At 43.4% G+C, this 22,609-nt stretch overlaps 1 protein-coding gene across 5 annotated transcripts in view; it reads left to right on the top strand.

Moving 5' to 3' along the window:
- The window catches only part of SULF2 (sulfatase 2), a 284,708-nt gene that overhangs the window by 151,103 nt on the left and 110,996 nt on the right, over positions 1-22,609 (top strand). The gene's annotated exons all lie outside the window — the stretch shown is intronic.

Genomic DNA, 22,609 nt, shown 5'->3' with positions numbered 1-22,609 from the left:
TGTTCCAGTGCACTTGTAAGCAGAAAAGTGCTGTTAAAAATAACAATAAGAATTTCTGTGGGTTTTGTAGTGGCATGAGAAATGCAGCAGGGAAGTTTTCAGTGTACTTGTATAACATGACTTTGATGGGACTTACTCCCAGAAGCGGCTCTCTTGGTAAGGCGGAGCTATTATGCTGTCTTCCCAGCAGGTGGGTTGTTGTTGCTTACCGAGAGGAAAGGTGACATGGAGAGCAGTGCGGTGCAAACATACCAGCGGAACCAATCAGGTGGTCCTGCTGCTGCATTTGCTCCACACCAATCTCCCCGGCCACCTTCCCCCTGTCCCTCCCCTTCATGCCAGAAAGTTTGCGTAGTGGCCCCATCCCAAATGGTGAGTTGCTTACTGCTTACCACCAGGAAAGTGTTTGAAGGATTGTAGTCCTAACTGGGTTTGAAGGATCTGCAATAGCCATTCTCTGCCAGGAAGTTATGCTGCACAAATCTCATTGAAATTAATGGGAGCTGCCCCCAGACTGTGCTCTTGCGCTGCTGTAGTTCATTTTCAGTTGGGTTTGCACAGAGAATCTCCCAACGCTCCCAAGTTTTCACTTGTGAGCCATATCTCCATCTCCAAAGTTTTCTGTAGCTATTCAAGCCATCAATTATTTATTTTTAAAGCAAAGGGCCTGCAAGATGATTGCTAATATCCCTGCTATCGCAGAGAAAGAGACATTATACTTCGTTGTAGCTGCCCACCATCAATCTCTTATGTAGCCAGAATTATGCCGCTAGGAATAGCTGCTCAAGCCATAATCCTTAGGCTTTATGATAATGTGAGTGTGTGAGTGTGAAATACTTCAGAGATTAAATTACAGAAGTAGCCACCTTCATACAAACACAGATATAGCAGAGTGACCCATGAGACCATTTTTAAAAAGCAATACATTTCAAGTTGTAAAAGCTACTGAGCCTGGTTATTCTTATCTTAACGTTTATTACACCATTAAACATAACCCAGCATTTCACAAGCACTACCGCAGACCAGTGTAAATGCATTCTGTTTGATTTCACAAGCTGAGGGGAGGAAAGACAGTGTGCGTGTGGGTGGGTGGCTGTAAAATGTCAGATAAATGGACTTCTCCAGTGACGTAGACATTTATGAGACTTGGGAATGGAAAATGTGGATAGATGTCCAGCAGATAAACATATGCACAAATACGCAACCTTTGTGGTCAAAATGCAAGTGCTGTTTAGATCCCTGCTGTAACAGCTTTGCCCAAACATTTTAGGTGGTTCCCTACTACCACACTCAATTTTAATAGACTGCGAAACCCCAGGAAGCTCAGGCTCTTAATACACCTTCTTCCAGCTCAATTGGATTCCTTGGAGCAGTTCTAATGAACTTCCTCTTGGGAGTTCTGTAGATCATAAACTCATACTGGGAGCCACAACAGGGCTGAATTAGCCAATCCACAACCACAGGATTTAAAAACCAACTTGGTGAATTAATTCAAAGCATATGACCCTGCCTAGAAGAATGACCTTCGGCTCCCCTCCCCCTCCAACTAAGTTTAGCAGAAGAGGTGGGAGAGAGAACAAGAGCTCTTGCACTGGAGAACTTGGCCCAGGTGGCATGCAACCTTTCCCTTCACCAGCAGCGGAGGGTGGAACAATGTCACCTTCGTATTCTCTGCCATTTTTATTTTGCTTTTGTGGTTGAATAGTGGGGTATGATTTGTGTGTACGAAAGCACCCTGTGATCCTTGGGTAAATAAATGAATGAATGAATGCATCCAAAATAGAATTAGAACAACACAGCAGTTAAGAACTAAGAACTAGGGTACAACTAAATAAATATAAAGGTGCACAATGAGAAAGTGCTTTGGTGATTGGAGGTTTAATCTGAAATCAAGCTGGATTTAAGATTGTTGGTGTGTCTTCTGTCTCTTACATCATGGATGCTGGCTTATTTTATGGTTGGATGTTCTGTATTGTTTTATTAATACTATTGCTACAAGTTTGTCATCACCTTCATCTAGAACAATTTACTTATGAACTATGCTAGTCATGAGAAAACTTTCTTGAAGTTTTGTATTGTGGAAGGAGGAATTGCTTTAAAGCATTTTTTTTCTGAAGGGAGGTGGTTTAATAATACAGCTAGAATCCATTCTTGATTACATTGCCATTTAGGAAGAGCTCAGGAATCATTGTAATTTAGTGAAGTGCACATTTCTACTTTTCATTTTACCAGATTTTCTAACTTCGTAGCAAAGTGTTCTGGGTTTAAATGCCATTTGTGCACATAGTATTACCAGGAAAATGTTTATTTTGCTATTAGTTTTTCTTTTGGTGTCTCAATACTAAAAAACATGGGGGTGGAAATGACAGGTAAAATTCTGAATAGAGTTTTGTGTTACAAATTATGAGAAGGGAAAGGCTACTTTTGAAAATGCCTTAAACTTGCCAAATTGATCTCTCCCATTTATTTATTTTCTTATTTTAAAGTGGCCAGAGGATAGCAAAAAAAAATTACTCTTCTTACTTCACTCTATTATGTTCAGAAGCTGCTGTGACATCATGCTAATTTGGTGTTTTCATGCCCACTAAGGATATGTCTGCTTCTGACACACGAATCCCAGAATCCCTAGGAAGGTACCCTGGTTCCGTATTCTGCAGATCAGAAATTACTATACAGTTTGCTATACAATACCAGCTGTTAGAAAATGTGTTGCAATTTCAAAGCCTGCCCATTCCATCATTTTAAGCTAGTGGTTTGGTGCAAAACAGTAGTAATGCCATGCTAACATTATCTTGGTGATCTGTTGCTTGGTTGACAGCACTACATTAAATGTGGTACAAGCTTTATGCATGTAGTTCATAATTGCATTGGCAGGCAAGTAAGTACTCGTCACAGCTGTGTCAGCTCTTAGAAAGATTTTGTCTTGGCCTAATCTGCACATTTAGCAATATTGTACAAGAGCAGTATTCCAGTGTTTAACTTGGAATTGCATCTTAGACAACTTCAGGGTTGCTTTATTATGTAATCACAGGGTGTGACTGTCTTGCAAACACAAACAATTATATCACAAAACTTTATATATCTGGAAATTATTATTATACATCAGGAAGGAACCTGGAATCTCTGCTCTAGGGTCATCATTGACCTGGGGTTCACATAACGCTAAACTATGGTTTGTTTAAGCCAGGGGTTGGCAACCTGCAGCCTATGGGCCACAAGCGGCCCATGGGGATCGTTTAAATGGCCTATGAGCCGCCCCTGAACCGAGCCGGCTGCTCGGCGAGTCCCCCCACGCTGTGCTAAACCAGCGCAGCACAGAGCGGGGACTCACTTCCGCGACACCGGAAATCGTGTCTGCGCAGATGCGATCCGGCCCACGGAGCAATCTCCATGGGAGTGAACCAGCCCAGGCAAGGTAAACCTTGCTGACCCCTGGCTTAAGCCATGGTTTGTTTGAACCTTACACAAGATAACCATAAGTTGTATCACAGACAATCAAGCAAACCATCTCCTGTCTCTCCAAACTTTGGTTGTCTTCAAGATGTTCTTGCCATGTGCCTTTATAGCTTGGTGAGGGTCATGGGTGGCTAAAGAAGCTATAGTTAAGGAAGTGGGCTGGATTCACATGTAACATTTCACTATAGTTGAAATAAGCAAAGGTTTGTAAGCTCACAAGAACCATGGCTCCATGATTTAATAATAAATGACTTAGTGCTATGTGAGAACCAGGTATCCACTGCCACAGATTAATCTATATGATTTTAATCATTTGTTTTCTTACATTTATATCCTGCCTCTCTTTCATGATGGAACCCAAGGCAGCATTCATTTGATTTCTAGGTGGTCACCCATCTAGGCACTGACCAGACCTAGACTGTTTAGCTTCAGCAATCAGGTGGGCTCATGTGACTTCAGACCATACCATGGTTTGTGCCTCCACACTATGCGCTGCAATGTGCAGAGAACATGAACAAAGTTTACCACAGTGATGTGCCTTGGTAGCCCAGAATGTTTCAAATAAGTGAGCCAATTCAGGGACTACACTATTGGGAAATCTTTTGTATTTGTATGCCTTTTGGATGAGGATCAAAGGAGGTACAGTGCAAGTTGCAGCCCCAAACCACACAGTGTTTTTTTCATGTACATGTGGCTACAGGTGAGATGCTACATGTCAGAGATGAGTCTTCTATGCTCTGCAGTAAATGCTCCAATATTTTCTGTGTCCTCATTATGTTCCTTTGCCAAGAAGAAACCAAGCCATTCTTTGCTGCCCAGTACTTACTAAAACATAAATATAAAACACTATAAAACAATATTTCATCAATGTACATATAATGATTTCATAATACATCATTTCAGAGTGTGTGGCTTTCTGGTATGATGAATTGCACAGTGGGTGAAGTTTTCACGCTTAAGCTTTGCTGTTTTCTCTGAAAAGCAAATGGGCAGGAATTTTCGCTTCGCATTCTAAACATGCGTCTGTGATTGTCTCTGCCATTATCTGGGTCTACAGATAGGATGAAAAATTAGGTCAGGTTTGAAGATGACTTACTCCAACCATGATTACTAAGTCATCAAGGCTTTTCAGCAACAAGAGAGCAACTCCCAAATAAAACTTGGCAGAATGCCTAGGCTACCTCATCAGTGTGTGCAGAATATATAGTCCCTTATTTTGGAAGGAATCGGTTTCACATGAAGCTGCTGGTATTAACGAAATCATTAATAGACTCCTAGGGTTGTTAATTCTCCCAGCAATGCAGTAAAGGTGAATATGGTTTACTATTTATATAGGACCATAAATGTCTGTGGCACTTTACAAACTATTTGAGGACGGTTCCTGCAAAAAGAAAACGAAAAAAGGAGTTTGCAATGTAGCATTTGCTATGGGGGAGACCACAGAGTAAGAGGACTAAGACAAGAATTTTTTATTATTATTTTGGTTGCACATAATTAGGGCCTAACTTCATGTGATGTTGATCGTGTTTGTCCTTAAATGCAAGTTAAGCCCAGATTGGGACTCTCAATTGGTGGTGGTGTATTTTTAACCATGTGCCCTCTGCTGTGAGTTTTCTGGCTGGGGCAGCTTCCTTGTTTCTGCCAAACTGCTGCTACTGAATACCACTAGGCCCAGGGAGACAGGACCAGAAACAGGCATCAGCACTGGTGGACCCTGTTCCCCTGACAGTTCCCCGAGGATGTCTGGAACTACTTGTAGGCTTGCAATCTGGGCGACAATGATTTTTAAAGGGAATGATGTGTCCTACTATCTGCTGATCACTGGCTCCTGATGCTCGCCCAGTTGCTTCAGAGAATTTTGTAGGGGAAATGGTGTCCTGGAAAGGCTGCTGCAGCAGGGAGCTTTCTAGATTACATGCCCCCTCTCTTTTTAAAGAAACCATCTGCAACCTGCATTCCCAAGGAGATTCTAGTCTCAGATTCACCTTTCTCTCTCTCTCTCTCTCTCTCTCTGTTTATTTTCTCTGCTCCATCCTCTGCCCCTGCTATTATCGAACTCAGTGGTGAAATTGTCATTGATTTTTATAATCACATTCTGTGTGGCCTTTATGCATTCAAACAGAGCTGGAAATTTTCAAATCCCGTCTTAAAAGAAGGAACAACAGCAGGGACGTGCCATTAAAAACCCAGAAATCAGCAAAATCATCATTTTAAAAGGTCCAATCGGTCTCAATCTGCTTTTTGCTTAATATAGTTTCTGTCTCTAATGATGATTACTTTTTTTCCTAAAAGGACAAATCAAGTAGGGGAAGCTTATGCATGTAGAGAAAATGGTGAGAGCTTGACACCTCTTCAAGTGAGGAGAGAAATTAAAGCTCCTAATAACTCAGAGACAATGTTGAATAACAAAGAGGACCAGTTGGAATCTGTAGAGCAGTTCACATTAATAAAAGCAAGTGAGATATAAATCACCCAAATGGGTAATTATGTGATGTTTATAACTGGTTGAAACGAAGATAATTAATTATTTTGAAGGCCCCAAATGCCACTGAAGTCAGGATAGTGAAGTAATTATCTCCAGCTTCTGTCAAACATGAAGCAAGTTTAAAGTAAGTAAATGAAATAAAAAAATCCAGGACCACAAAGGAAAGGTAGCTGTTGAAATGTAGTTCAGAGTTTTGGATTTGTTCGAATTGCATTCTTCATTTTGTATAACACTGGGAACAGGGACAGACTTTGATCTTTCAGATTTCAGCGGCCCCTTGTGCAAGACCAAAATTTGGCACCCCCACTGCCTCTCGACTTCCATTCTGCGTCTGCCCTACGTCATACTTGCGGCTCCCGACGGTGCCCGCCTCAATTCGACACCCAGTGCTGGGGGGATCCAGTTGTGCTGCCCTAAATCTCCCTCTGCTGGGGACCAAAACTTGCATCCAATGTAGCACTAAGCAACTGTCCCATCGGCATAAGGATTTATTCTTGTACAACACCAGAAATCCCCTGCTCCTCCTATGCAAACCCAATATAGTGGTACCTCGGGTTAAGAACTTAATTTGTTCTGGAGGTCCGTTCTTAACCTGAAACTGTTCTTAACCTGAAGCACCACTTTAGCTAATGGGGCCTCCCACTGCTGCTGTGCTGCCGCTGCGCAATTTCTGTTCTCATCCTGAAGCAAAGTTCTTAACCTGAGGTACTATTTCTGGGTTAGTGGAGTCTGTAACCTGAAGCGTCTGTAACCCGAGGTACCACTGTATATGTTACGGGGGGAAATATGAGACCCACACAGGGGGAGGGGGAAAGGGAAGGTCCCATTGCACAAGTGGAATTCTTTGTGTTGACAGGAGAAGGGAGTTGGATATCACCCAAAGGGCTTGCCTGATATTTGGAGGAGAAGGAGATGGAGATGTTCTGAGGTCCACACTCATGTGACATTACATCAATGAATGCAGAGAGCAGCTTCTCTGTAATGGTGCTGCAATTCCCTGCACAGAAATATTTTACATTACAGATTTAGGGACATGCAGCACAATCTGGTACACATTTACACCGTGTTCAATGGTGCCTAATATATAAGTGTGCATATTGCAGTCATACGCTGCAATTCTGTACCTGCCTACTGGGATTAGGCCCCACTGAACTTAATGGAACTTTCCCCTGAGTAGACATGAGTACAATTATATTGATATTTGAAATCAAGGTGCACCCATGGGTGGAACTAGAGGGAGGTGGGGAGGCATGCCCACCCCCTGACAAGTAGCTTGCCCCCCACCACTTTCCCCTTTCATTGCTGCACCTGTGCTGTAAATTGATGAAGAGGCACTTTTTACATTCAAATGACCACTGAACTGGAAATTAAATTAAGACTGCTATCCTAAGCATAACTGCTTCATTACTCCATGAAAATCAATATGACTACCTTTAGAGGGGCAGAAAAATGTTATTCCTCCTGAGAAAAATTAATATGCAGGACAAAGCTTCCTCTCCTGAAATGCACTGTGTGTCCCTTACGTACCTCTGGTGCCTGCACTACATTTCATCCTCAAAGATTTTTCATCAGGCAGTAAGCTTTCGATGAGTGCAAAACATCCCATTTGCCTTCCTCTTGCTGGTCTCTATTTGCATCCATTTTGCTGCATTTTGCTGCTACGTTGGCACCATTTTTTTAAAAAAAGGGTGCGTTTCTCTTCACTGTGTAATCCCATCCAACTAGGGAATCACATAGTGGATGCAATGTTGCCACACGACCATTTGGCTTCATGGTGACCTCAGTGCAGGCAGACAAAACCGTGCTGCTGTCATTCATCAGAAGCTACATTTGAGCATTCATCTCCATCAAGTGTAATAAAGCGCAGGTAGGCAATATCATCCTGATGCACATCTAAATGTGCATCCATGCTGCTGTCTCTCTGGTCTGCAGTACTGCAGTGTGATGGTTTCATTACCAAAATGCAGTGTGGAAAAGAATGACGATATAGCAAAAAAAAAACAGAGGGGTGCTAAAGTGTTACTGAAGCTCCCAGTTTGGCTCAGGTCTAGTTTGAAGGCAAGCTTAAAGTACAATAGTCACTAAGAGTGTGAGCTATGACCTGCGAAATCCCTGAGTTCAAATCCTTCTTCTGCAATATGGGGATAATAATACTGACCAACCTTATAGGGGACAATGTAAGGAGTACTAAGATTACATATGCAAGGTACTAGGAACACCCAGAAAGCACAATAATATTAGTTTCTGCTAGGCATTTGGGAATCCAGGCGAGTTATTGGTTCGGGAAACTCTTAAGTGCTTCAGTTGAATGTCTTTTTTTTCAGGGGTATAGGTTTATTGCTTCTATTTTTATAGTTGGTTCTATGTCTTATGATGATTATGTTTGTCTTGTCATTCACTGCTTATGGATTAGTTAAAGGAAGAGTGATGTAAAAGTTTTGAAATAAAGTAATAAAAACAGAGTTATAGGAATATGTGTGTGTTTCTGTTCCTGCAGCATTTATTTTAAACAAACCACACAGAGACAATAGCCAATGTTCACGTCCAGTGTCTAGGTCAGGAGTGACTGACCTATTCTGACCTGAGGGCTATACTTGCCCTTGATGAAGCCTCTTGGAGCAGCATTGGGGGGGGGGGAGGTTGCTTGTATTGTCTGATTCACACACCCTGGCCTAGACTATCACTCCCTGCACTGCTGGTTTCCAACAATAAGATCACGAAGAAGGAATCTGAAAAAAGAAGAAACAGGTTATGTGTGTGCGCTTATAGTCCATGTCGTGGGCCCCATGGTTCTGTCAGAATCTGGCATACATAGTTTGGCAGCCCCAGAAAGGAAGAAGAGGAAGAAGTAGTAGTGGGGGGCTTGGAGACTAGCAGCTAGAGGTGGAGGTTCTCCTGTTGTGACTCTAGGTGTTGGGAAGGAGGCAGCAGATCTACTGGCTGTCCCCACGTTCCCTACTGCAGAGTCAGAGGGACAGGACACAGGGTTGTCTCTGAGAACCAGGCACTGCTCCCATGGGTGTTGATCATGCACACCAGCCCAGACAGAGCATGTGTTGGCATGCACAGCAGTCTCATAAGATGAGAGATCCTCATAAGTGAGCTCATACCACCTCATCTTTAGAAGCTTGGTGGGATGGGCATGGCAACTGTTGGGACATCTTTGTTGATTCTCTTCAGTTCGACGTCTCTTGCTTTGCTTGTGTGCCTTGGAATCATGACTTCTGAACCCTGTGCTTGCTGCTGAGCCTGCTCCATTATCATCCTGAATAAATATCTCTTCATTACTCTCATGTCAGAGTTTCTGAAGATGTATTTTGGAACAGTATTCTGACAATGCAGGTAGTCCTTCACATACTATGATCCTTCTAATCTTCTGGTCAGCTGTTTGAAAATCTAGAAATGTTCCTAATAGCATAATCACAGGCTATTAAAGGGACAGTCCCTCAACATTACTAGCACAGAAATACATTTCAGTATTGCTAATGTAAGTACTTAGTAATTTCATTCATTTCAATCATAGCAGATGCAAAAAACTGTCTGTCGTGCTCCTAAGTTAGGTACAATGTGATCTTTCAAAACAGTTGCAGTGGTGAATCCATGTAATAATTTAAACCCATCAAAGAGGAATTAATTGCTTCAAGGATACGGTGACCTGAAAACTGGGTAACTTTCTCTGTGTCCTGACTGATCAGATAGATGGCAATCTCAAGAAGACAAGCATTCAAACAAGCCTCCTATAAGAAATGCTGTGTAGAGTGGCTGTGACAGCAGTGTGGATGTTGTGCAGATTTTTTTTTTTCCCATCCAGAGAAAGCAATAAGTAGTAAGACAGTAAACTGTGAAGTGATGGAAAACTGTCTGATTTAATGCAGCTGGTGAGTACAGAATTTCCAAATAGGCAAAGTATTCAAAAAGGTAAGAAACCACATTCGGAAGAAACAACAACAACATAGAATCCTATGGTGTATGGGACTGACAAATTCATTGCAGAATAAGCTTTCATTGGCAAAAGCCCACGTCATCAGATGTAAGTTAGGGATCAGTTGTATAAATAAATTCAACAAGCCCATCTATGCTTAGCTGAAATTAATGCTTATTCTTCTCCTGTTTATCTTGTATTTCATTTCCTTCCCACTCCCCGTGTCAAATTCTAGATTGTAGATCCTTGGGAAAGGAAACTGCCCTCATACTTTGCAACCCACTACGCATACTGGCTGTGCTACCAACGTGTGTTGTTCAGTGACCTGGGCAAGGACGTGTGGGACCAGGCTTCAAATCTCCACTCGGGCTTAAGATAAAGACAACATAATATAATATTGCTGTTGTTACCGTATTTTTCGCCCTATAGGACGCACTTTTTCCCCTCCAAAAATGAAGGGGAAATGTGTGTGCGTCCTATGGGGCGAATGCAGGCTTTCGCTGAAGCCTGGAGAGCGAGAGAAGACCCCTCTCGCTCTCTAGGCTTCAGGAAGCTCTGCGCAACCCTAGGGAGCCCGGAGCGAAGCCGCGCCGGGCTCCCAAGGGTTGCGCAGAGCTGCCTGCTTCCTGGAGCGCGGGGCACGCTGGAAGCAGAGCGCCCAGCGCTTCGGGAAGACATCCGCAGCCTAGGGAGCCCTGCGGGAGTTCCCGCAGGGCTCCCTAGGCTGCGGATAGCAGCCTGCTGCACGGAGTGCGGGGAGCGCTGAAGCAGAGCGCCTCGCGCTTCGGGCAGACATCGGGCAGCCCCACAAGCTCGGGGGACAGCGGGGAGGCGCAGCACCGCCATCCCGCTGTTCCCCGACCTGGTTTGGATTCCCTGACCTGGTTTGGGGGGGGAATAAAGGGGGGGAAATTTCCTTTATTTCCCCCCCCAAAAAAAACTAGGTGCGTCCTATGGGCCGGTGCATCCTATGGGACGAAAAATACGGTACTTAAAATACAGCAGTGATTAAGTTTCACCATACCGATGTTCCTGCATCAAATTATTTCTGGAAGCGCTGGTGTGCACACATGTTCATCTATCAGTGTGTGTGCAAATGCACTGCATATGTGCGTGCACACATAGGTCAGCTAATGGCAGCAGCAAAATGCAAAACATCCCTCTCACCAGTGTGAGGAGTTGAGTGGGGAATGCATAACGTTTGAGAGAGGGCAATGCTTCGGGAAGCAGGTTCGTGGCCTGTGGCGCAGCCCTGTGTAGCTAGTGACACAGGACAAGAAAACGAAGGCAGGAGGCCATCCTTAATTATCCACACTGTTGCCACCAAAAGCCTGACAGGGGCTGTTGGTTGCTAGGAACAAGTATACAGAATACATTGTGTGGGCTGGATTTACAGAACTGCTGAGGCAAGCAATCAAGCTAGAATTAATTGTGTAATTATCATGATTGTGAGTACAGTTAGGGTAATGATACATGCAAAAGATTATTTTCATTTGCATTTGTCTATACATGCTCATGGTTTTGCATGCAGTTCCATCCCCAGAGACTCCTTTGCATGGGAAAGGGGGGGGGGGGTGGAGCAGACTGTTAATCTGGATTAGAAAAACACGAAGGGCTACAGTTTTATAGTCAAATTCAAAGCTCCAAAGAGGTAGCTGTGTTAAAAGGTAAAGGTACCCCTGCCCGTACGGGCCAGTCTTGCCAGACTCTAGGGTTGTGCGCTCATCTCACTCTAGAGGCCGGGAGCCAGCGCTGTCCGCAGACACTTCCAGGTCACGTGGCCAGCGTGACAAAGCTGCATCTGGCGAGCCAGAGCCGCACACGGAAACACCGTTTACCTTCCCGCTAGTAAGCGGTCCCTATTTATCTACTTGCACCCGGGGGTGCTTTCGAACTGCTAGGTTGGCAGGCGCTGGGACCGAGCAGCGGGAGCGCACCCCGCCACGGGGATTCGAACCGCCGACCTGATGATCGGCAAGTCCTAGGTGCTGAGGTTTTACCCACAGCACCACCCGCGTCCCTAAGTCTGTTGTAAACAAATCCACAAAGATCCTTGAGGCACCATGAAAACGAATAGAAATCTTGTGATATCCACTTTTTTTTAACTTAGTGATTTAAGAAGCACATTTCAGGAACTAATATGAGAGAAAAGGGCAAAATAGAATATTGTGGGACATCTGAGATATATAGGAAGCAATAAGTGCGTTTTACAGGACACAACTACAGGTGCCACATAATACCAACGGGACGCGGGTGGCACTGTCGGGACATGGGTGGCACTGTGGGTAAAAGCCTCAGTGCCTAGGGCTTGCTGATCGACGGGCGGGAAGGTAAACGGCGTTTCCGTGTGCTGCGCTGGGTTGCCAGATGCAGCTTTGTCACGCTGGCCACGTGACCCGGAAGTGTCTCCGGACAGCGCTGGCCCCCGGCCTCTTGAGTGAGATGGGCGCACAACCCCAGAGTCTGGCAAGACTGGCCCGTACGGGCAGGGGTACCTTTACTTTACCTTTTACAGGACATCTGCTTAATATGTTTAACTTAAGAATATATGAAGAGCCTGCAGCCTGTTCCCACAGTAGCCAACCAGCAGGACTTGAGCATAACACCAATCTTACCCTCCTGCGGTTTTCAGCAGCCGGTATTCAGAACCTTATTGCCTCCAACAGTGGATGCAAACCATAGACATCAGAGTTCATAGCCATGGACAGGCGTATTAATTCCTCTGTGAATTTGACAAATCCTCTTTCAAAGCCACCCCCCCCCCCATGTTGGTGGACATCACTGCCTCTTGTGGAAGCATAAGTCCATAGCTTGACTTAGCACTGTGTGAAGAAGTTCTTTCTATTGTATGTCCTGAATATTCTGGTGTTCAGCATCTTAGGATGCCCATGAGTTCTCGTGTTATGATAGATGGAGAAAAGCTTTTCTCTACCTACTTTTTTTCCATACTGCCACACTAAACGATCCAAGTTCTTACAAATGTGGAATTGGTATTATGTGGCACCTGTAGTTGTGCCAATTCTGCTGATTGAAGGGGTCAAGTGGGCACATGTGGGGTATGGCGATCTTGTAGGTAAACTGGTCCCAAGCTGTTAGGGGCTATAGTGACATCTTGAACTTGGCCTGGGAGCAGATTGGCAACCAGTGCAGATCTCTGAGCACAGGTGTTTATATTCTGACAAGGTCTCACTCCTGTCAGTCGTTGTGAAAACAGAAGAGCTGAAATATTATATTCAGCAGTGTACCTATCTGTTTGTTTGTTTTTTGAAGCAATGCATTGTGCACCATGCTATTCACAAAGCTGAGATTCTTAATTTAGTTTTAGTTTCTAACAAATACACATGTTTAGGAATATTCAAGGATTTCTCTACCAGACACATGCTAACCTGCACGGTTTGCCTTAGTCCTTAATACAAAATATTGTGTTGTGCCACCAAGTGCCAAAGCAAAGATCTGCACGTTTAGTTTGCTGTTGTTTGTTATTTTAAGTTCTTAAACTGACGGCTGCAGCATTCCTCTCTTCACCCCTCATCCTTTTAGCCTGTCTTTGTCCCAGCACATTCCTTTGCTGCAGTTTGCAGTAGCATAGGAACTACTTGTAGGAGCCCCAGACTTTGAAATCAGACAACAAAGTGAGGTTGTTGTTGGCTTTTTCCTCGTTAGCAGATCTACTGGCCAGGAGGGCTCCAGGCTGCTCCCTGGATCCTTCTTGGCAAACATTTGGCCCAATCAGTTTCACTTCTCTAAGGGGAGGGGGCAGAACTAGAGGAGCCAAATATTTTTTGCTTATGAGTGAAATTGACAAGAACCTAGTTCCTCATGTAGCTTCTTAAATGGCAAGCTGTGGTGCCTAGAATGAGGAGGTTACTCTCAAGAAAGCATGCTAAATATAGTAATTTAATTCACAGAAATGGTAAATGCTTGTTTGCATTACTATGTCTTTAAATTTGATTGATTGGTAACTGAATTCTAGAGAGTTCTCCAGTAGTTCTCATGTGATTGGCTAATGTTGGTCACATGGAAGCTATCTAATGAAGGAGACATTCCGTTTTGTGTGAAGCAAGATGACTGTGTGTTAGAATCCACTGTGAACACTGCTACGTTGAATAGAGTGTTGGGGTGCTACTTCTCTGCTTGAAAGAAAGAGAGCAAAGCTGCAGGAGAAGATAAAAATGGAAATCTCTCGTAGGAGCTGCAAGGCATGACCTAACTCAGATACAGAAGGCTGAGTGCTGAGCTCTGGAAAGAGAGGAAAATACAGTTGCTTGGAAGTTAGAAGAAGAGACTGTAAGCCCATGCTTGGAAAAGCATGTGACTGTAAATATTATGTTTTAATTCATCTATAAGTTTCTGCAAGTAAAGTCTGGGCATTGGTTAAATTTCCAAACAAGGGTGTCAGTCATATATATTTGATTTTTTTGCTTCTTAGCTGCTTCTTAGCTGCGTTATTCACTACCCTTATTTCAACGAAAGCATACTGCCATCTCAAGTGACTAACAGGCAGAGAGCAATGCCCTCACCACAGACTTAAGGCAAACATAACAAGAATATACTGAGGAGGAAGCAAACACTTATTTAATGAGTTATGCCTTCTCCCAATGGAAATAAGAGAGGCTACTGAGAGCGGTTGTCAACAGAACAGACAAAAAGACTTGTGCTTTCAACAACAACTTTATCAGCAAAAATCAGCAACAGAAGCTTTTCACCGCATGGAGATAAACATTACCTGCTAACTGGTGTCAATCCAACCATTGTTAAAAGCACAACTACACAAGCTGTAAAAGCTCAAATGATGGCCGCCCTACACACTATTCAATGGTGCTACTGGTGCAATCTCCAGATGCTGTTCCTGAGCCAAGTCTTTGGAAATACAGACACTGCAAACATGCCTTTAATCTGCTGCTGTGGAGGTGTGTGTGTGTGTGTGTGTGTGTGTGTGTGTGTGTGTGTGTGTGTATTTGAAAGAGGCTGTAACTAAGAGATGCAAGTAATTCCCCCCCCCCCCCACATAGCTTTTTGGTTCATTTTTATTTAATTTGTTTCCTTTTCCTTTTCTTGAAATTGCATTAATTAATTTACTAGATTCCCCCCCCCCCCGCAGAGTGCATCAGGAGGCCCAACCATTCATCTGCTGTCTGTAACTTCCAGGTTTTCTATCCAAACGGCATGAAACTTGCAAGGACTGTACTAGCTTCCAAAGACATCAGGCTCCCCAAATTTCAGATAAGGGCCACTATTTTACATTATTTTGAAAGGCGCACTGGCCAAAATAAAAAAATAAAACAAAATGTTAATTTCACATATATGCTCATGGAGTCTGAACTGGAGGAACCTTGGGGTCATAGTAGATAGCTCAATGAAGATGTCAATCCAGTGTGTGGCAGCTGTGAATAAGTCACATTTCATGTTAGGGATCATTAGGAAAGGAATTGAAAATAAAACTGCCAGTTTTTTAATGCCATTATACAAATCTATACTGTAAAATTCTCTGTGCCTAATTGTGTGGGGGCTGAGATACCAGGGGAGGGAGTAAGTACTTGAGAGACCTATGGTATGGTATGGAGAAAAAGCAAATATTACCATGTTTTTTTTCTCTCTGCATCCACTGTGCACATACTCTCTCCTTTTGGTAAGCATTGCTCTGCAGCCTTTTAAGATCCCAAAGTGGCATTGGCACACACTCAAATAGATGGACAATCTTGTTCTGTTCTCGTTGAGAAGTTATGACAAGCAAAGAGACACACATACCTTAACCCTTGAAGTGCTTGCTTGAGCAAGCATCAGCAGAAAAGAGCCTGCTCCATCACAAAGGTGACTCTGTGTTAGAGAGAATAGAGACAGAAAGACTATTTACTATTGACTTTGTCCAGAGCAGGGGGTCAGCAAAGTTTTTCAGCAGGGGGCCAGTCCACTGTCCCTCAGCCCTTGTGGGGGGCCGGACTATATTTTGAAGGGGGGGGGAATGAACAAATTCCTATGCCCCACAAATAACCCAGAGATGCATTTTAAATAAAAGGACACATTCTACTCATGTAAAAACACGCTGATTCCTGGACTATCTGTGGGTCGGATTTAGAAGGCGATTGGGCCTGATCTGGCCCGCGGGCCTTAGTTTGCCTACCCATGCTCCAGAGGGATAGCCGTGCTAGTCTGGTGCAGCAAAAACAACAAGGAGTCTTGTGGCACCTTGAAGACTATCAAATGGCGTACAGCAAAAGCTTTAATAGTCCACTTGATCAGATGCACTAAGTATTATCAAGAGAGAATGAGAGGGGGTAGCAATTAGTTCAAATTACCATATGTTGATACTTAGGGGCAATAAACAAACAATCTCATTTGTTCCATTTTCCCACTTCTTTTCAAAATAAATTGCAATCCCCTGACAGACACTGCAGAGTTAAAAAATAAATGTAGAATGTTGCAATCCTAGGCGTATCACTTGGAATTAAATCCCTGAAACTTCTGAATAAACATACAGTGGTACCTCGGGTTAAGTACTTAATTCGTTCTGGAGGTCCGTTCTTAACGTGAAACTGTTCTTAACCTGAAGCACCATTTTAGCTAATGGGGCCTCCTGCTGCCACCGCGCTGCCAGAGCACGATTTCTGTTCTCATCCTGAAGCAAAGTTCTTAACCTGAAGCACTATTTCTGGGTTAGCGGAGTCTATAACCTGAAGCGTCTGTAACCTGAAGCATATGTAACCTGAGGTACCACTGTACATAGGAACTGGCTGTAGTCTTTCCTGATCATTCTCAAATCTTTGCAGTTCCACCTTCTAAACTGCATGCGGATCTTAAAGAGGCTACTTGCAGAAGACGAATAAAAAAATGTGAGATTGGTACTACCTCAGATATTACTTCTTTGTTGTATACGGTCTCCTTTATTAATTCAAACGGTCATTTAATCTGCATCTTCTGTATGGATTTGCACTTGCTCCTGTCAGCCATATTAATCATTTTAATACCTCAATTATACATTTATTAATCTAGCCTATGTCTTTTCATTTCATTGTAGTAATAAGATCTTGTATGTTAATCATATTGGGGGGGGGGAGGGGTTGTGACCGGACACTAGAGAAAGACAGATTACTATTTTGCTAAGCAGCCAGAAGTGTTGTCATATTAATCAATATTATCTCAGTAATTTAATACCACTTTTGCTATGCATCTTCCCAATCTAATTATTACTAGCCAACAGTGTGCTGCTAAACAATGGAAATGTAGCTTTGTGAGTTATCATCAGCATTTATATTGTGGCATTTTAACTTGCAAAACCAAGCTCCTGTTAATAATGCGCTATTTGCAGCACAATCCTATACAACTATGCTCACAACTATTGAGTTCAGTAGGTTCTATAGCCATGTAAGTATGCATAGGATTGAAGCCTTGGTATCACTTTTAAATTCCATCATACAACTAATGTGCAATTTGATAAATATTATACTGTGGTTATTCAAAGTGTGAGGCACAAATCTGGAGTGAAGTCCCTAAGGCATTTGGATGGCGCCTTGCATGCCTCCTGGCTACTCCTGCAGCCAAGCTGGTGCCAAATATATTACTCTGTTTTCCTTTGGACCACATCAGCAAGGCTGAAAGCGGGGGCCTGTCATCTGGGCAGTCTGGAACCTCCATACACACATCCAGGCTGTTCCCTGGAGAGGTCACTTTGGTGCTGCTAGTGGAGTGGCTTGACTTCACCCCTGGAGGTGCACTCCATTGACTCTCGACACAGATGGATGCCAACAAGTATGGTGTAGAATGGCTAAAGTACAGTGGTACCTCAGGTTACCGACTCTTCAGGTTACAGACGCTTCAGGTTACAGACTCCGCTAACCCAGAAATAGTACCTCGGGTTAAGAACTTTGCTTCAGGATGAGAACAGAAATTGCTCAGCGGCGGCACAGCGGCAGTGGGAGGCCCCATTAGCTAAAGTGGTGCTTCAGGTTAAGAACAGTATCAGGTTAAGAACGGACCTCCAGAACGAATTAAATTCTTAACCCGAGGTCCCACTGTTTTCCTAATTAAGAAGAGATTGTGTGCTGCATTTTCTATACTTCTTAATGGCAAACATAACTATATTTCTGCAGGCAATTTGACTAGATTCTAAATATTGGGCACTGTAATGCTAACCAAGAAATTCAGTTTGATACAATGATCCAGCAGTCATCCATCTAAATCACATTGTAAGATCAAGGCATGACAAAACTTGGGTGCACCATATCCTATAGTGGTTGTTGTACTACTTGCAGAAGATTCCAGGTTCACTCTCCGGCGTCTCAGACTAAAAGGATGTTAGCATCAGGGTTGGGAAAGATTTCTGCTTGGAATGCCAGCATTAGTTACAGTGGCAGAAGCTGTGTAAGGCAGCTTTATAACTTGGATTTCAGCTCCTTTCCCCCTCTTCTCATTTGCCAGACCTTTGATTTATTATACATGTTCACACTTTCAGTTCTCATTTTATTCCACAACTTATAACTTCCTTTTCTTTCTTTTGCATTGCGATGCAAAAGCACAAAGGACAAAATTGGCTGGACTTCAAATAATACTTGCGAACATGCAACCAGTTTTGTACGCAGGGTATTCAAATGTGAAGAAAAGCTCTAATAGTTGGTTCTCTTTCACAGCTGAAGAAGGCGGTAGTGAAGAAGCAGTAATTAGGAAAAGCAAAATAAGTATTTTTACACTGTGCTCTTCCGACTGGTTGCTCTGCCTTTGCTCCTTTGGTACCATGTACCACTACCACATACTCTTTAACACCTTCCCCACCGTCCCCAACTCCTAGTTTATTAATCAGACACACAAAACGATCATTACTTAACATATTTGTTTTTCTCCCTGCAAGTGGTGTATGCCTAGAGAGATGTCTAGGAAGATAACCCAAGCTCAAATATCTGGGCTCCATTGCCCATAGATGAGACTTCAATCTGTGCTGGTACCTCACCATCTGCACTGTATATGGGGCATTTAGACACCAGAACAATGTTTGCACTGAATATATAGCAAACAGGGGTGGACTTTGGTACTGTGGCACTCAGACTAGACCCAAATACATGCCCCCATGTTGTGGGGGGGGTGGACTTCGGGGAAGGAGACGTGAGGGCTCTGGCAGGGTCCTAGAGTCCTCCCAGCTACTGCCCAAAGCTGGGCAAGTACTAACTAGGCTTTGGGAAAGAGAACTTTAGGACTCTGTAAGAGACTTCATGCCTCCTTCCCATAGCGGGGAAGCTGCCCTAAGACTGCCTCTGGAACAAGTATATACAATGTAACCTCGGGTTACATACGCTTCAGGTTACACACTCCGCTAACCCAGAAATAGTGCTTCAGGTTAAGAACTTTGCTTCAGGATAAGAACAGAAATTGGGCTCCGGCAGTGTGGCGGCAGCAGGAGGCCCCATTAGCTAAAGTGGTGCTTCAGGTTAAGAACAGTTTCAGGTTAAGAACGGACCTCCGGAACGAATTAAGTACTTAATCCAAGGTACCACTGTATACAGTGTCTGTGAGAAGATGGCATGGTAGGAAAAAATATTCTGCTTTTTCTCAGGGCTGCTTCACAAAGTTTTTTGTTTACTAGGATAGAGGCTGACCTTAGAACACTGGGATTTGGCAAGTTGACACACCAGTGTGTCATTTGCTTTACAGCTCAGGCTGTACACACATTACCTCTGGCTCCAGTATGCTTCCTCTGCTGATGCTTGAAGCTGAGTACACACGACATGAGCCACAATCCACAGGTACCCTGCAGCTTCTTGAGAAGTACTCCTGTTTTGATGCTGTTTCCCTAAAAACTGATTTGAAAAGAGGAGCCAAGGTTAAGCTGGGGTGTGTAAATTTCAGGCAGCCGTTCGTACATGCACAGATGACCAAACATGAATTGGAGCTCAGTGCAGGGAAACAAACAAGGTAATAGGCGTTGGGTGGAGACATCCTTGCCCCCTCTCTGGTCTGTACAGCAATGTAAGAATGTGGCTTGAAACGCAGCCGGTGGAAGGCGGGGAGAAACAACCTTGGTGGGCTTTAAGCCACTAATGTGTGCACAACCTCAGTCTGCCTATAGGAACATGGTAGTGAAGCATTGTACTAAAGGTAAAGGGGCCCCTGACCATTAGGTCCAGTCGTGACCGACTCTGGGGTTGCGGCGCTCATCTCGCTTTATTGGCCGAGGGAGCCAGCGTTTGTCCGCAGACAGCTTCCGGGTCATGTGGCCAGCATGACTAAGCTGCTTCTGGCGAACCAGAGCAGCACACGGAAACGCCGTTTACCTTCCCACCGGAGCGGTACCTATTTATCTACTTGCACTGATGTGCTTTCGAACTGATAGGTTGGCAGGAGCAGGGACCAAGCAACGGGAGCTCACCCTGTTGCGGGGATTTGAACCGCTGACCTTCTGATCAGCAAGTCCTAGGCTCTGTGGTTTAACCCACAGCGCCACCCGCGTCCCAAGCATTGTACTACTTACTTCACTGTAAACAAAACTCATCCAAATCTGGTCAACTTGCATGTCCATTGTACAGTGGTACCTCAGGTTAAGAACTTAATTCGTTCTGGAGGTCTGTTCTTAACCTGAAACTGTACTTAACCTGAAGCTAATGGGGCCTCCTGCTGCCGCTGTGCCGATTTCTGTTCTCATCCTGAAGCAAAGTTCTTAACCTGAGGTAATATTTCTGGGTTAGCGGAGTCTGTAACCTGAAGCGTATGTAACCCGAGGTACCACTGTACCATTCTGGTTCAATTGTTTTCCTTCTATTTTCCTCACAGCTGAATATTTATGGAGTTTCTACTTCGTTCTTTACCCAACAAGTGGCTTCCATACTAAAAATCCACACTAAGACTCAGGTTCGCAATCGAAAAAGACACAGTGGGTGAGGGAAAGGGACTAAGAGGAAGGAGAGGAAAGCGAGCTCAAACACAAGTTTTTCAAGCTACAGTTCTTAGTATAACACAGTTACTGGTATGTGCAGATTTCGGCTGTCTAGAAAAGCAGTAACTCCCCATTGATGTCAGATGTATTACAGAACTATTTACATTATTAAAATGGAATTGTGGATATCTCCCCCTCCCCGCAGTTTTACAGTTTGGGAGCAAAAGCTGTTAGATAATAGCTTATTCTATCCCATCATTAAAATTTGAATCTGGAATACCAGTTGTCTTGCACTGGAATGAAATGAGGGGTGTGCAGTCGGAATTGGGGGTGGGGGGAGGTAACAGGTCAGGTCCAGTTTAGCAAGCAATATACAAAGCAAGTTGAGAGAAATTGTCAGGTGCAATCTGAAAACGTAATCGCACTAACTAGTAGGTTGAAAGAAGCTATTTCACTTACCAAGTATATATCCTTTTCGAGTGCCTAGTAAGGAAAGCAACTGCCATCACTTCAGTTTTACAGTTAGAGAACGGAAAAAGCAAGGAAAGAGAGATGGAAAGCAACTTTCCTAAAGTCTGTTGGTTATTCAACAGGGTGTTAGCATGTTTCCAAAGTCACTGGAGGTACACATTTTGCATATGAATTAGTATGTGTTCGGCATAAACTTGCATATATAGAGTGATGGTGTCTGCCTGTAAATTTCATAGAACTTTATTTTCTCAAAGTTTGTTTCCGATGCAGTTTAGATCCCCAAGGCTGTAGTCCTTTTCAGGCTTACCTGGGAGTAAATCTCAATGAACTCAATGGTGCTGACTTCTAAGTATTTATTTAAGAGTGTGTGTAGAGAGAGAGAGAGACATGTATAAACTGCTGAAGCAGTCTGACAAAATACTGCCCGAGTGAAGTAATTCTGAAAACCTGCCAAATGCACAGCTTTCCATGGCTTTTTGTTTTCTTGCCAGCAAGCCAGCTCCTTTTGACATATGAATTAGAAGATCCTTTCCCTTCAATGGGAAGTCCTATTTATTTTGCAAGCTTGTTACCAACCAGGGGGTACATTATTCTTTAATGCATCTGTGTAACTTCCATTAACATTGATTGGAATTACGTGTACTTGCTGAGAAAATCTGTACCTTTTGTTAAAATGGAAGCTCTGTTGTGACTTATTTTTTGATGGCATTGGTGATTATGCCATTGCTATATAAGATTTTAGACTGTTTTGTTTACTGTTTGATGCTTATTTATTTATTTTAATTAAGCAGAAATCCAGCGTTTAAATACACCTTCCCTTTCTTCTGATAAGAAGCACACTTTTCAGAGTATGATTGGAAGAGGGAAAGAAATAGTTTAGCTGAGCCCCTCTGTCCAAAGGCAGGACCATTTGCCATCCATCTCAACTATCCTTTATCCATCTCACAATTCAGTCATTTGGTTTTGAGGAAAGTACACACAGTGGTTAAGACCGAGTTAGGCAGACACATTAATTCTGTTTCCTTTGGGGAAGATTTTCCTGTGGTTTTAGTCGAGTTTTGGGGTGACATGGTGCTTGGCTCTAAAAATGGAAAAATAATATTTCACTAGCCCCTTGTGGGCTATTTTCACATGACACTGACTCCATTTTTTGCATTTCCTGTGCCTGTAATTGGATTGTAAAACCCTATATTGGCTAGAATGTAGATCCAATTTTCAAATGGCTCACTTCCATTTTGCCCTACTTCAGGAGCATCCTTATTGTACAAGCACACCCATTCCTCTGCAAGCATTTCCACTACTTCAGCCACTTATAAGTGAAAAATGCCCTTTGTGTTGTTTATGAGCTCGATCTTTGAATTACCGTACCCAGTTTATTCACAAACTATTCAGCATGAACAGGGAGATGGGGGAAGCA

The sequence above is a fragment of the Podarcis muralis genome, chromosome 5, assembly GCF_964188315.1.
Source record: "Podarcis muralis chromosome 5, rPodMur119.hap1.1, whole genome shotgun sequence".
Lineage (NCBI taxonomy): Eukaryota > Metazoa > Chordata > Lepidosauria > Squamata > Lacertidae > Podarcis > Podarcis muralis.
Note: the sequence above shows the minus strand (reverse complement) of the source record. Positions and strands in the feature narration are given on the sequence as shown.